The following is a 14,255-nucleotide window of genomic DNA, read 5'->3' as shown; positions in this document are numbered from 1 at the left end:
AGGAAGGGAAGAATAATCCTGGCAGAGGAAATCTCATATTCAAATGCCTAAGGCAATAAGCAGAATGGAATATTCCAGGGAAGGAAGACAGGTGAGTTGGAAAGCAGAAAAAAAGGGGGAGCTTGGTGTAAAACTGGCTTGCTAGGCTGGGTCCAGATCCTGCAGGGAATTGGGGGCCATTTTAAAGTGTTGAGTGTATTTGAGCCACATAAAATAGCCAAAGCAAACAGGAGCAACTAGGATAAGTGGCCCTTTAGGAGGACATGGAGATGAATAGGTAATTAAAATAGCCTCTACGCCACCCAACCCCACTCCCACTCAAGAAGCAAAATGATGCAGTGATTAAGAGTATTCGATCTCTGGGGCCAAACTGCCTGGGCATAAATTCTGGCCAATATTGATTACCTGTGTGACTGTGCAGTGTTATGAGAAAAGGAGATAAGTAATTCTCTGATCCTGTTTCCCCTCTGACAAATAAATATGGGTAATAATGGCATATACCTCATAGTGTTATAAGAAAATAAGTTAAAAAGAGAGTTTAGCCCAGCGTTTGGTATGTGGTCAAGATTTAATTATTAAAAATGATTATCATGATGATGATTAGTGTTGTTGGTGTTCCAGAAGAGGAGTCAGCAAATTATTCCCAGCCAGTCGAATGTGGTGGCTGCCTATTTTTGCAAATAAATTTTTTATGGAACATAGTCATGCCTATTTGCTTGCATACCATCCATGGCTGCTTTCGTGTGACAATGGCAATTAAGTAATTGGAATGTACTCTGTATGGCCCACAAAGCTGAAAATATTTCCTATCTGGCTTTTTTTCAGAACAAGTTGGCAGACCCCTGTTCTAGGTTTAATCACTACCTGCTCCATGAACCTTATCCTTCATGAGTTTATTCAATAGTTTTCTGATGACGTTGTAGCAACTGTCCTCAGATATTCTCAGTCCTTGTTCTACTTTCGGAAAATGTATTAACCTTTGATTTCCAAGCAGCTGCCAGCATTTCTAACCCTTTTCTAGTCTATCTGAATGAGAGCCTCTGAAAGAAGCCTCTTACTCTGCTAACTTCTCCAGTTCTGGTTAAAACAATACTCACCTTAGGGCTCCTGGGGGGCTCAGCCTATTAGGTGTCTGACTCTTGTCTGGGTTCCGGCTCAGGTCATGATCTCGTGGTTCATGGGTTCAAGCCACATGTTGGGCTCTGTGCTGTCAGCGCAAAATCTGCTTGGGATTTCTCTCTCCCTCTCTCTCTGCCAACCCTTCCTCCCCGGAATAAATAAATAAACTTTAAAAAAAACCACGCACCTCACCTTACAATTCTGCTCTGGTTATTGCGACTGCAGTCTTAGCCTTTGTCAAGTAGAAATTGGTCCCATGAGCCTCCTACCGCCCACCTGGTTGAGGGACCTGTTCCCTGGTGGGGTTCACAAGAACCATGCCGTACCATGTAGTCCTCCTGCTAGTCCGCGCCCGGAAGGAGTGAAATAAATAACAGTATCTACACTTACAGGGGAATCACTATGTGCCAGGCAACATTGTAAGGATATTTAGTGGGTTATCACATTTAATCTTCACTCAGGTTATCCCCATTTTGTGGATTAGGAATCTGAGGCTCAGAGACAAAGCACCTTGTCCAGGGTCTCCCTGCCGGTCAGAGGTCTGAGCCCAGATAGTGACTGTGGAGCCCTTGCTCTTAATCTCCTCATTGTGAGAGCTGACGGCCACATTCTAGGCACAGGTGCCCGGACCAGGATCTCCTCATAATCTGAAGAACAGGATGGAACAGGAAAAGTAACAAGCGCTCAGTAACACAAATAAGGAATCCGGTCCCTAGAGAGTTAAATCTTCATGCTCACAGGAGTCCAGATATCCAGAAAACCCATCTAGACTGCAGATTAAGGCGGCGACACCAAGAAGGCCCTCAAAATGGAGGCAAATTTAGCCTCAGCTAGAGAGATTTTTAGATGTTTTCAGCAAAAATCTACAAGAATAACTAGCTTATCCCAGAGCTTGGAGCATCTAAATGGAGCTATTTGTCTGGATTGTGGTGCACACATACGTGTGTGTGTGTGAGCGTGTGTACATATAAGCATACACACACACACACACACACACAGACTGGTATACAGCTTCTAATATCTCCTTTGAACTGTGATGAAGGTGATAGTGTTCAAATTTTTTCATTTCTGCTGGAGAACCATATATATTGCTTTGTGCAGAGAAACTCATTTGAACTAGTCAAATAGAGGAAAATGAATCTTCCTGCTTCTGCTTCCCTGTTGTGCCTATTGATGGTAATTTGTACAGAGGTTTATCCTGCACGGTGCTTAGAAATGCCACTAACACTTACTTGCAGTTTACCTTTCCAGGACCAGGAAACCCCGGTAACAGATTTCTTTAGATCTGAAGATGAGGCTGTTTAATTTTCTGAACATATGTCATATTTTTGTCCTGTCACTCTGATAAACCTTTAAAAGCTTTTGTTGAGATGATGGCTCTTTAGATCCCAGTCGTGTGAAGGTGTATTTAGTTCAAGTACAACTAATCAATGATACTGAGATCTGTTTATCCAGGAGTTCACTAGGCACAATGGGGAGATAAAGTCATCCTTGGAGATGAAGTGTCATCTATAATATAAGCAGCAAACAGTCGGGTGCACATCAGAACGGTATCGAATGTAAAGGCACCATGAGTCTAGAGGAAAAAAATTAGACAACAGAAGTTTACTTTTTAATGTTTGGGGAGGTTTTAATTTTAAACAGCAAACATTTATGGAGAAAAGACAACTCAGGGAACACAAATGTACATCGCTTTTGGTAAGTGGTGGTGAGTAGCTATAATCGCGGTCATAAATCCATAGACATTTTCTCCAAATGGCAATTAAAATTTGCTATATATTGGGGTACCTGGGTGGCTCAGTTGGCTAAGTGTCACGATCTCACGGTGCCTGGGTTTGAGCCCCGCGTCAGGCTCTATGCTGACAGCTCAGAACCTGGAGCCTGCTTCGGATTCTAGGTCTCCCTCTCTTTGCCCCTCCCCGGCTTGTGCTCTCTCTCTCTCTCTCTCTCTCAAAAATAAATAAATAAACATTAAAAAAAAAGTTGTTTTGTCTTGGGGTGCCTGGATGGCTCGGGTAAGTGTTTGCCTCTTGATTTTGGCTCAGATCACGATCTCACAGTTCGTGAGTTCGAACCCTGCATTGGGCTCTGAGCTGACAGTGCAAAGCCAGCTTGAGATTTTCTCTCTTTCTCTGCCCCTTCCCCGCTCACACTCTCTCTGTCTCTCTCCAAATAAATAAATAAACTTAAAAAAAAATAGTTGCTGAGGCACCTTGGTGCCTGACTTCGGCTCAACTCATGATCTTCCAGTGTGTGAGATCAAGCCCATGTCAGTGCTGCGCTGGCAGCTCGGAGCCTGGAGCCTGCCCTGGATTCTGTGTCACCCTCTCTTTCTCTGCCCCTCCTCTGCTTGTGCTCTGTCTCTTTCTCTCTCAAAAATAAATAAACATTAACAATTTTTTTAAGTTGCTATGTATTGGGGCACCTGGGTAGCTCAGTAGGTTAAGTGTCCTGCCTCTGGATTTCGGCTCAGGTCATGGTCTTATGGTTCCTGAGATGGAGCCCCACGTTGTGAGACTGAGACCTGCATTGGGCTCCATGCTGTCAGACTGCTTGGGATTCTCTCTCTCCCTTTTTCTCTGCCCCTTCTTACTCTCTCTCTCTCAAAATAAATAAATCAACTGAAAAAAATTGTTAATGTTTATTTTTGAGAGAGAGAGAGAGAGGGAGAGAGAGAGAGAGAGAAAACGAGTGGGGGATGGGAAGAGAGAGAGGGAGACACAGAATCCAAAGCAGGCTCCCGGCTCTGAGCTGTCAGCCCAGAGCCCGACGCAGGGCTCGAACCCACAAGCGGTGAGATCATTACCTGAGCCCAAGTCAGACACCCAACCGACTGAGCCACCCAGACTCCCCAGTAAATCACCTTTAAAAAAACAGTTGCTATGTTTTTTACTACTAATTTTGTCAACTATAACTAGCTTTACCATTTCATTGGTTCAAAATATGTTTCCTTTCGGTGTTGGAATCTCCTCATATCATTATTTTACAATTTCATGCTTTCTGTTGAGTTACTTATTAAAAGTTCAATTCCAGCACAGGCTGGGGGTTTACCTAAGCAGGTTATATCAGAGGCAAAGCCATGAACCTCCAGGGGTATCCAATTCAGTCAAGTTGACAGAGGTGAGCAGGAAGCTGTAAGGCAATCTGTTACGATGCAAAGAGCAACTTAAGCCTTGAAATGAGGTATGAGAGAGGCCGCTTTGTGACCTCATGCATTGCAGCCCTATTGATCCCATCACATTCCCATAGCTGGGCAAACTGGAGTGTATGGGGCTCTTAGATTGAAAAAAACCCTCTGTGGTACTTAATCTCCTCCGTGTAGCAGGGGTATTCTCGAGGTGACTGCTGCTTTTCAGTCTAGAAGGAAACCAGTAGAAACAACTTTCCCATGTCAGGAGCCTTTAGTAATACTCTCAAAAATAAGAACTCATGTCTACTTACGTATTATAGACGAAAGTACTTACAATCCGGTATTTCTAAATAAAAGCCCTTTAAAATGTATCTATTCTTAAAATAACGGTAAATAAAACTTTGTTCTATGCTTTTAATTACTTAAAATAACATAGCCACTTATTTCTCTGCAAAAATTACTCTACATTTTTATTAAAAGCAATTAAACACTGATCCAGGGGGAAAAATGATAAACCTCACTATCTAAACATTTCTTGGGGCCAATATACCTGGATTTCAAAAAAAAGAAAAAATACTTGCAACATACATGATTGTGTTTAGGTTTAAATTTATCATAAAAATCAATTAAAAACATAGGAAAAAAGGGGAAAAGAACACAAATAAAGACAATACAAAAAAAGAAAATACAAAAAGCTTAGGAAATATGAATAGATGCTCAATTTCACTCCTAATTTAATATTAAAATTTTAAACTGTGAAATACAATTTTCAGTTTTATATTGGCCAAAAATGGTAATGGCCAATATCATTGGTGAGTATGGGGAAATGAACCATTCTAAACAATGTTAATAAAAATGTGAATTGGTACAATATCTTTGAGGCACACCTTAGAAATATCTTTCAGGATTTTAAATTCAGATACTGTCTAACCTGACAATTCTATTTCTAGGAATATATCCTATAGATATGCCTAACACACGTATGAAAGATATGTGTCCATTCTTATTAATAATAAGAGTCTAGAAATATTCTAAAATGCCCACTAATTGGAAAATGATTGGATAAATCATGGAATATTCACATAATGGATGACATTTCACCCGTTTGTTTAAATGAATCACCTCACTAGGTACTGAAATACTGACATAGAATGCTTCCTGAGACACTAAGAGAAAAAAAAGGAAGCTGTGCATAATAAGTTGTGTAGAAAGTTCCAGAAAGTATGCTTAAGAAGCTTTAAATAGTAGTTCCCTATGGGACAATGTGTGATGGGAGGGATAATTATATTCACGGTGTACCTGTGTTATTTTGCATGTACATTTCCTACGTTAATTATAATACTACAGTCTAGTTAAGAATGAATAAAATATACCATGCCAGCCTGGATAGCCTGCGTTCTATAGGCCTTTTAAGTTAATATCCCTCTAAGAAAAGTAGGGAAAAAGCACTTCGCTTGAATATGTAAAAAGGAAAGTACATGAAAAATGGATAGATAGATGGGAGCGTCTGGCTACATGTGACGCTTAAATCTAGACACGCGGAGCATTTCACCAGTATCTTCAGGCAAACGATATATTTACCAGGCTCACTAGCTAGTTCCCTTTTCACGTGATTCATGCCAACTCCTCACCTTGGGTTAAAAGAACACAATTATTGCTAAAGGATTAACAGAAATACTCCTAAACATTTTGTGAGTGTAAAAGGGAGATTATGAAATTCTCTTCTGTGTTGCCAAATAGTTTTTTAGGTCTGGTGTATATTGGTGTTTACTTTCATAATTTTCCCAGCTGCCGTCAAGTGCAACGTGCTTTCTTCATTGTGATAATACATAGTCATTTGTTAACATTTTCATAACCCAGGCTTAGCCTATGGTAGGTATACTTGATTTACTTGACATTTCGCTTAAGCTGTTTAAAGGTTGGTGGTTGTTTTTCTGAAGTCACACTAATTCATAGGCGTTGTCACTTCCCTGTGGCTTTGTGGTTTCTGCTTTTCTCCTCACTGAGGTTTCTACTGAGTTCCGAAGAACCAGACATTTATTGAAAGCTCATGACTGTCAACTGGAAATAATCACTGTTGGTGGACTTTTAAAGAGCCCTCTTTTAAATGAGATGCACTTAGAATGCTCCCGGATGAATAGATACAGGTTGCCTGTCCGCCACTTACTTTCTTGTCAGTGTCGATGTTAGTTGATTTTCAGTCTAGGACCTGAGAACATACCGAGTCCAAAAATCTACTTTCTTTTCTGTTTTCATTGAGGACAATAAAAGCCAGTGCAGTTGGATTTTATACTCCAAGGTCCTCGCGTCTTGTTGAATAAAAGTTGAGTTGAGTATTCCCAGACCACAAAACTCCATCTCATTCTCTCCCTTTTTCTAACTGGAAGTTACATACCCAAGATGAGCTTCCTGAACAGAAAACCATGTACATAATGAATATTTTAAAAACTTTTTTCTTGCCAAAACAGGGTCTTTTGATGTTATGGTTGTGTTCATATTCTCTCTCCCTTGTGGAATTCAGTACCAGAATCAATAAGGGATCAGAGCTACTTAATATTCTTTGTCCAGAAACCGTACATATATAATTTGGTACCAAGGTGCACAAAAATAAAATCACTGTCCTTGTGAAAGGCAACTAAAAACTAATAGGCTGGTTTTAAATAGAGTGCTGGTTCCAATCCAAACTGTGAAAAACAGAGCAATACATTGAAAGCAAAAAAGGCTTCGTTGTTGGAACACACCTTGAAAGATACCTATCCCCCCCCCTTTTTTTTCAGGGGTTATTTTTAAGGGTGAATAAGACGCATGCAGGGTTCTGTGATTGCAGTGGAAATGAATGAGGTGCAATAGGCATGGGTCAAATAAACAGCACTTCTTTTTACAATTAGGTCCTTTGTCCGAGGTCTCAGCTGAGAGGCCAAATATTGAATGTTATTGGGATAAATGTGTCTCTCATCACAAGAAGTAGCCAGGAAAACAGCCATGAGGTGCTGCCCTAACAGCATCAGGAAGGCTGCAGGGCCCATGCCCGCCATGGATTTGTTGTGTGAGAGTTCCTAGTGCTCTTAATCTGCTGTTTTTCATGAATACACAAACTGGAAAATAAAATAACGTAACACAAAAAGTAAAGTAAGAAAACAACAACAACAACAACAACAACAACAAAATAGCATGAAATACAAGCCTCACCAAAATCTACTAGGGGATAAAGAGTCTGAATGTATGGGCAGCAAATAAGATTTGCTTATCTAATTTTTTTTCTTTTACATTTATTTATTTTTGAGAGACAGAGAGAGACAGCACAAGTCGGGGAGGAGCAGAGAGAGAATGAGACGCAGAATCCGAAGCAGGCGCCAGGCTCCGAGCTGTCTTCACAGAGCCCTACAGAGCCAGTTTTCAGGGGTGCCTGGGTGGCTCAGTCCGTTAAGACTCTGACTCGGGCTCAGGTCATGATCTCACGGTTTGTGAGTTCGAGCCCCAAAGCGGGCTCTGTGCTGACAGCTCAGAGCCTGGAGCCTGCTGTGGATTCTGTATCTCCTGCCCCTTCGCCTGCTCATGCTCTGTCTCTGTCTCTCTCTCTCTCAAAAAAGAAAAAATAAATAAATAAAAAATAAACAAATAAACAGACATTAAAACAAAGATTTTAAAATAAAAAAAACAAACAGACCTAGTTTTCAAAATCACTTTCCGTAGGCTTAGAAAATTACCCGAACTTTTTACTTTTTCTGTTTCACAATCCCTTATCTAAAACTAATTTGGGCAGTTCTGTGTTGGAATTCAGATTTTTTTAAATTTTATTTTGCTTTTGTTTTTTATATTAAATATATTTATTGTCGCATTGGTTTCCAAGATTATTTTTTCAGATGTTACGCCAATACAGTGCATATGCACATATATGATATATAATGACCTTCAGTGGGGTCCGGGACAGCTCCCCCCAATCAAATGCATTAATTTTTACAATGAAAGCCACAGATCTTCACATTATAGGGAGATAAATAGACCCGAAATAAGGTCGTATCAGTGCAAGTCAGGTTTTACCACTAAATAAATATGCTGCTAGTTTTTTTTTTTTTTAATTTGATCTTTAGAGTTTTTGTATTTTACAGTTGCGGAGAAGGAATCATGGGATTGTATTAAACTGGCACTGCACAGCGTGCAAGGTTATGTAAAAGCCTTTTTCAGCGTCACCAACGAAATTAATTACCGAATATCTTCTTTCCCATAACTTGTAATAACACAATTGGTAATGAGTTACAGGTTAGAAAGAATACAATGAAGCATAGGCAGTGGTACCAACTATTTAAACACACCGCCCAAGTAGAATTCTCTGTTCCAGAAGCTGGGAAAACACGTGGGGCCAGAAAGCCAAATCAGCGGATTTGAACTGGATACCATTTCTGTGACAAAGTTAAGCCCTGTGCCTCTTGTTGAATTTGTGAGCTTTAATGGATATAATTGAACTTCGACCTCGAGGGTTAAAGTGTGGCCAAGACACCGGAGGTTATGTCGCCATTAGTGATCATTATCCTAATAGCTGCTCATCTGACATTTTTAGAAACCATCGGTGGTTTAGAATGGGGACAATTTTAATGAACAACGTGGGATTCAATGTTTCTGGTGACCTCATTGATTAACTGGAATCAGCTACATGACAGAAATTCATTATTAATTGGCCAGGATTTTTAAAAAGAGATGCGGTCTTAATGAACTTAGAACATGAGAAAAGTTACACGTTCAAGCAGGCTGCTTGAGGATAGAAGAAAAAAATGCCTTACGTGTCCAAACTGTTCTGTGAATTAAACCTATTTTCTCTTGATGGTTTGAATGCGCCAGCCGTCGCTTTCTGATAGTGAAGCACAAGTATTGGACCACAGTGGAAAGCCCTGCTCAGAACACAGGGTACTTTTACGACTCAGCAGAAGTGGGAAACTTCCTAGGGAAATGTGCTTGGGAAGTCCCCATATGCCCACATGACAAAGATCAGTGAACCTTGTTAATGAAACCCACCTTCTCCCCCTCCACGACCTTCAGCCCTCATGTAGATGCACCTGACATGCAAAGCTATTGTCTTAGACCTTCTTTTAGACTGTCCTGACAAAGAACCATCACTTCCTGATATTCGAGTCTCTGCTTTGTTTCTGTATGAGTGTCCAGCTCCTGCTCCCCCACCCTCCCCACCCACATCGGCTTCATGCGGTTATAAGGTATTTAGCGTCTTCAAACTGATTTCTGATTAAGCCAAAGTGTTAGTTGCTGTGCATCATCAAAGTCTTCCCCATCCTTCCCAAATGTCTGCATTAGTTCCCGTATTAAGGTAAAACAGACTAAACCCCTGGTAGAATCCATCATCATCGGGATCCACCTCAAAAAGTGGTGGAGGGGAGAATGGAGTTGGGAATAATAAAAAGAGCTCTTCGTGGAGCGCAGAATATCTTGGTACAAAGCCTGGCTTTCTCACTTACCAGCTGTCTAATCTTCAGCAGGCCACGTCACTTCTCCAGACTTGAAATTCCCCTCTGCTGAGATGGGAGGTTATTGAATTAAATGGCCGTCAAGTCTTTCAACTTTCGAAGCTTATTAGACCTTGATTCTTTGTTTTTCTGGCAAATCTGCTCTCCGAGCTTCATTGGGCGCTGTCACTATGAAATAACAAAGCAGACCTTTCTGAATTGATTCCTTTCCCCTCCTAGCAAGTTAGTATCTACTGCTCACCCATGCCAGCTACTGGCCTTTCCTTCTTTGGCCTCTCCCCCAGACTAATTAAGTGAAGACCGTTTGTACGTGTATTCAATGTGGAAAGATAGTAGACATGAGATTATGTGTGTGTTTTTCCTAAGCCAGAAGCTTGAGCAATAATGTTTACTCATTCCAGGCTTGCATTTGAGAATTGGTCAAAAGAGTCATTTACCTGGCAAAACCATAACTCAGTAGGAAATCACATTCATTGAAATGTTTTCTAAAACACATTTCTTGTTTCTTGGCTCCTAATAGGGCAATTTTGTTTCTCTGATTCTTCCTATGAGAGTAATTACTGGCACTTGGTGGGCTTGAAAAAAAGAAAGAAGGAGAAAGAAAGAAACATTTGTAAAGTTATATTTTGCCCTCTGTTTTTATCATTATAAACTATGCAGTGGCAGTTTGTATGTGCTATTAGTTTATGATTTGGTTTTTTGTTTGTTTGTTTATTTGTTTGTTTTCTTTTTCTCCCTGCCTGACTGTACTCGCTATATCAGACTTGGAAGGAAAATAGATTAAGTCAATGCACAGCAAAGACATTGATAGTTTAATAATATTTACTCATATTTACTAATATAAATTTCATCCAAACATGAAATTTAAGCAAAATGGATAGATGTTATTTAGGTAAATGAGCCCCCAATGGCACCAGCATCTGTGATTTTGTTCAAAAATTTGATCTGTCATCAAATATAACATCCATGTTATAAAATATATTTTTTAAACATATCACAACTAAGGAATTTTTATACTTTGTAAGAAAAGAAGCAATTGCTGTGGTATTTCAGAACCTATATCTTTTTTTTTTTTTACTGTAATAGTTGTTCACAGACTCTAAACAATATTTTAAAACAGACAATCTCTCTGAAAGAAAATATTCAACTAAAGACAAGAGACAGCATTTATGTAAGTGAAATGTTACAAGATTTTTAAAATTAAAGTCATCTTTGAATTTTTCACAGCACAACGCAAAATAGAAATTTGCAAGCTTCCTGTCAGAACACTATGCTTTTACTCTTGAGCGAGGGGTTCAATAACACATCAGTGATCTTCCACATTTATATGTAAAGTATTTAAATACTTTAATACCCCTAAAGCATTTGTTGACAAAAGGGAATGTTCCCACTCAAGGCATTTAAGAAAAAAGAAATTCCATCTGATGTATGTCCTCAAGAAAAAAACCAACCGAACTTGAGGTTCTGAGAAGCCTCAGGCAGGAGAAAGGAAAACAATCATAGGCAACAGTATTTTAAGGGAAGTAAAGCCAGATGCCATTTTAAATATCTGAAAAATTTGTCTGAAATCATCCAGTGCAGCCCCAACCAATTTGAAATCTGGGGCAAAAGCAGAAATTATAATTTGGCAATTGCTTGAACATGTTGAAATAGGGAATTTGTGCTTAGGGAAAAAGTACCCACAGGATTTAGTGTTTAGAATTTTGACCTTTAGAAGGTTCGTTAATCTCTCCAGCACTTCATTTTTTGGTCAATGAAATGGGATATTTGCCAACTATCATACATGAGATTTGTGATATGAATGTAAGTAAATCTCTTAGAAATACAGAGAAAAATCATAAGTGCAAAAACCACGGTCATTTCCTTTTAAGTCCTCTTTTTGTTGATTTAAAAATAATAAAAGCAGGTCATGCATATTATAAAGACAAGTTAGGAAATAAATATCCCAGAATTTACATTTCTAAGAATATTTCAAGTCTAAATGGACCTCAGAGGCTTTTATGAGAGGAAATCCAGTTTTCCTTAGGACTCCTTTCCTAATTTCCTCTGGGAATCTCTGGTGCCAATGGAGGGCAGAATGAGAGTCCTACCCCACAGTTCCTACTCACCCTGCCCTGGGGGCTGGTGTTGCATTGTTTTGCTCCCCGTCTTCTCCTAGGACGGCCAGCCTTCAGTTCCTTTCAGCCCCTGGTCTCCTCTGTGCTCTCTTCCTTCCTTCACCCATCAGTGACTTCTGGGGGGGGGGGTGTTTCTGCAGGGGTTTTCAATTTTTTTTAATGTTTATTTATTTTTGAGACAGAGAGAGAGAAACAGAGAGACAGAGTGCGAGTGGGGGAGAGGCAGAGAGAGAGAGGGAGACACAGAATCTGAAGCATTTTCCAGGCTTTGAGCTGTCAGCACAGAGCCAATGTGGAGCTCCAACTCATGAACCCCAAGATCATGACCTGAGCCGAAGTCGGACACTTAACCAACTGAGCCACCCAGGCACCACCAGGGTTTTTAAATTAACATGACAGATTCTCCTTCCTAGTGTAAATACAGAGAGAATCCAGGGTGTTGCTGGACTGAGGCTTAGGGAGACAGTAGCTCCGATTTTGGCCCAGCTTCACCCTTCGCTGTCACTCACAACAATGTTCTCTCAAGGACTCCCTTGTCTCCTAATAGCACAGCCCCTTGGGTGGCAGCCCGGCTCATCTAACAGGAACTTGGGTATTGTGATGGCCAATGGGGGTTGCTGCACTGAGACAAGATGGAGAAGACTGTACAACCACAGACAGGGATTTCCTCACAGACTTCTGACCCTGGACTCCACCTGGTGAGGACCTGACTCGTCCTTTTCCTTTCATTCCACAGAACACATGACTTGGCTCTGTTGAATCTGAGGTGATAGATGGGGCTGGACTGCTTTCTGTGGTGGTGGCTCGAGTCCTCTCTCACAGTGATCCTAGGCCTAAGCACTATTTCTATGATGGGAAGTTTCTGGAACAACCCATAGGAGGGTGACACAGATGCTTCCCCAGAACCCCTCCCAGAGCACACCTAGCTTTGCCTCCCATGCTAATCTAATATATAGTCTCACCTCCAACAAACTGAGGGCCTGGGTCGTCTTTCCAACTCTTCTCAAGCCTCTGCCTTCTATATCTGAGCTCTGTTAAGGTTCCTTGAAGATTTTTATTGGGTTTTATTCTTTTCTCTTTTCCCACCCCTTTTCTAGGTGGTCACATCCATTCCTAAGGCTTTCAGATCAATCAACTTGCTGGTGACCACGTAATATGTCAATCCACTCAGAGCTCTCTTCACATCCATTCCTAAGGCTTTCAGATTTATCAACTTGCTGGTGACCACGTAATATGTCAATCCACTCAGAGCTCTCTTCTGACCTCCAAAATGATGGTGGTTTGGAGGAGTGGGGATAACGAAAATGATCGTGTAGTTCTGGAGTCTTGACCTATTTTGAAGCTTCCATTTGCAATGGGGAAGACTGTGGAAAGGACAGGTCTGGCAGGAAATATCCAGAGTTCAGTTGCAAGATGTCTGTTAGTCATGCAAGAGATGTTGAGAAGGCAGGTCTCCTGGAAATGAGGAGTTAGAACAGAGGGCTGAGAGTTGCCGACATCGAATGCATAGACTAGGACAAGGTGACAAGTAGAATAATATGCAGATATCTGGCATCTGTCCTTTACATATACATATACATAACACATAACACATATTTGTGTTGTTTGTGCATTTTACATATTTTATAGTAATTATAATATTTGTATAAATATGTATATTAGAATAAGGCCAACACATAAAAAAATACATGTTGGAATATTTCCAAGTCTTTTAATCACAGTGCACCATTACTTTTCAAAATGGCTGTGCAATTTACATCCCCTTCATCTATCTACAAACGTATCCAATTCTTCTGAGAACGTTGCTTTTACGTAGGCATCACCTCCCTACTGGGTGTAAAATCACCAGGAACTAGCAAAGCACATATTTACCTGTAGGCCAAAGGATTGTACTTCTCCAAGATTATGAACAGTTCAGAGACGTTTATTCTCATATACATGAGATGGGTAAGGGGATTTTGGCTTTGGGTTTAAAAGATTAACTCCAAAGCAACTGTCGTGGTTCAAACAGCAAGCTACCGTGAAAATCGGATAGAGATCGAGATGACTGATAGTTCTTGAGGAGTAAGGAGGAGAATCAGGCTCCCTGATGTTGTCACATGCCGAATTGGGTTGGGTCCTTGCAGCGGTAAGAAAGCCAGCAAGTGAAACAAATTCCTTTAAGAAGATGGTATTCCATTTAAGAACAGATAATGGAGTTGTGTGTAAGCCCATGTTTTTGTTATTATTGCACCAACTATTGGTAAGGCTGTACTTGTAACTGATACAGATTTGAAAAACAGATTATTGTCACTTTTTGTTAGCTATTTTCTCTGCCCTTTACCCCAGTGACCCCATTCCTCCATTTTCAGGACGCCTGAGAGTTAGGTCGGTTTCCCACTAGCTTGGGAAATGAGCCAACACCTGATAAGTGAT

This window comes from Acinonyx jubatus, chromosome D4 (genome assembly GCF_027475565.1).
Source record: "Acinonyx jubatus isolate Ajub_Pintada_27869175 chromosome D4, VMU_Ajub_asm_v1.0, whole genome shotgun sequence".
Taxonomy (NCBI): Eukaryota; Metazoa; Chordata; class Mammalia; order Carnivora; family Felidae; genus Acinonyx; species Acinonyx jubatus.
This window is presented reverse-complemented; position numbering follows the sequence as displayed.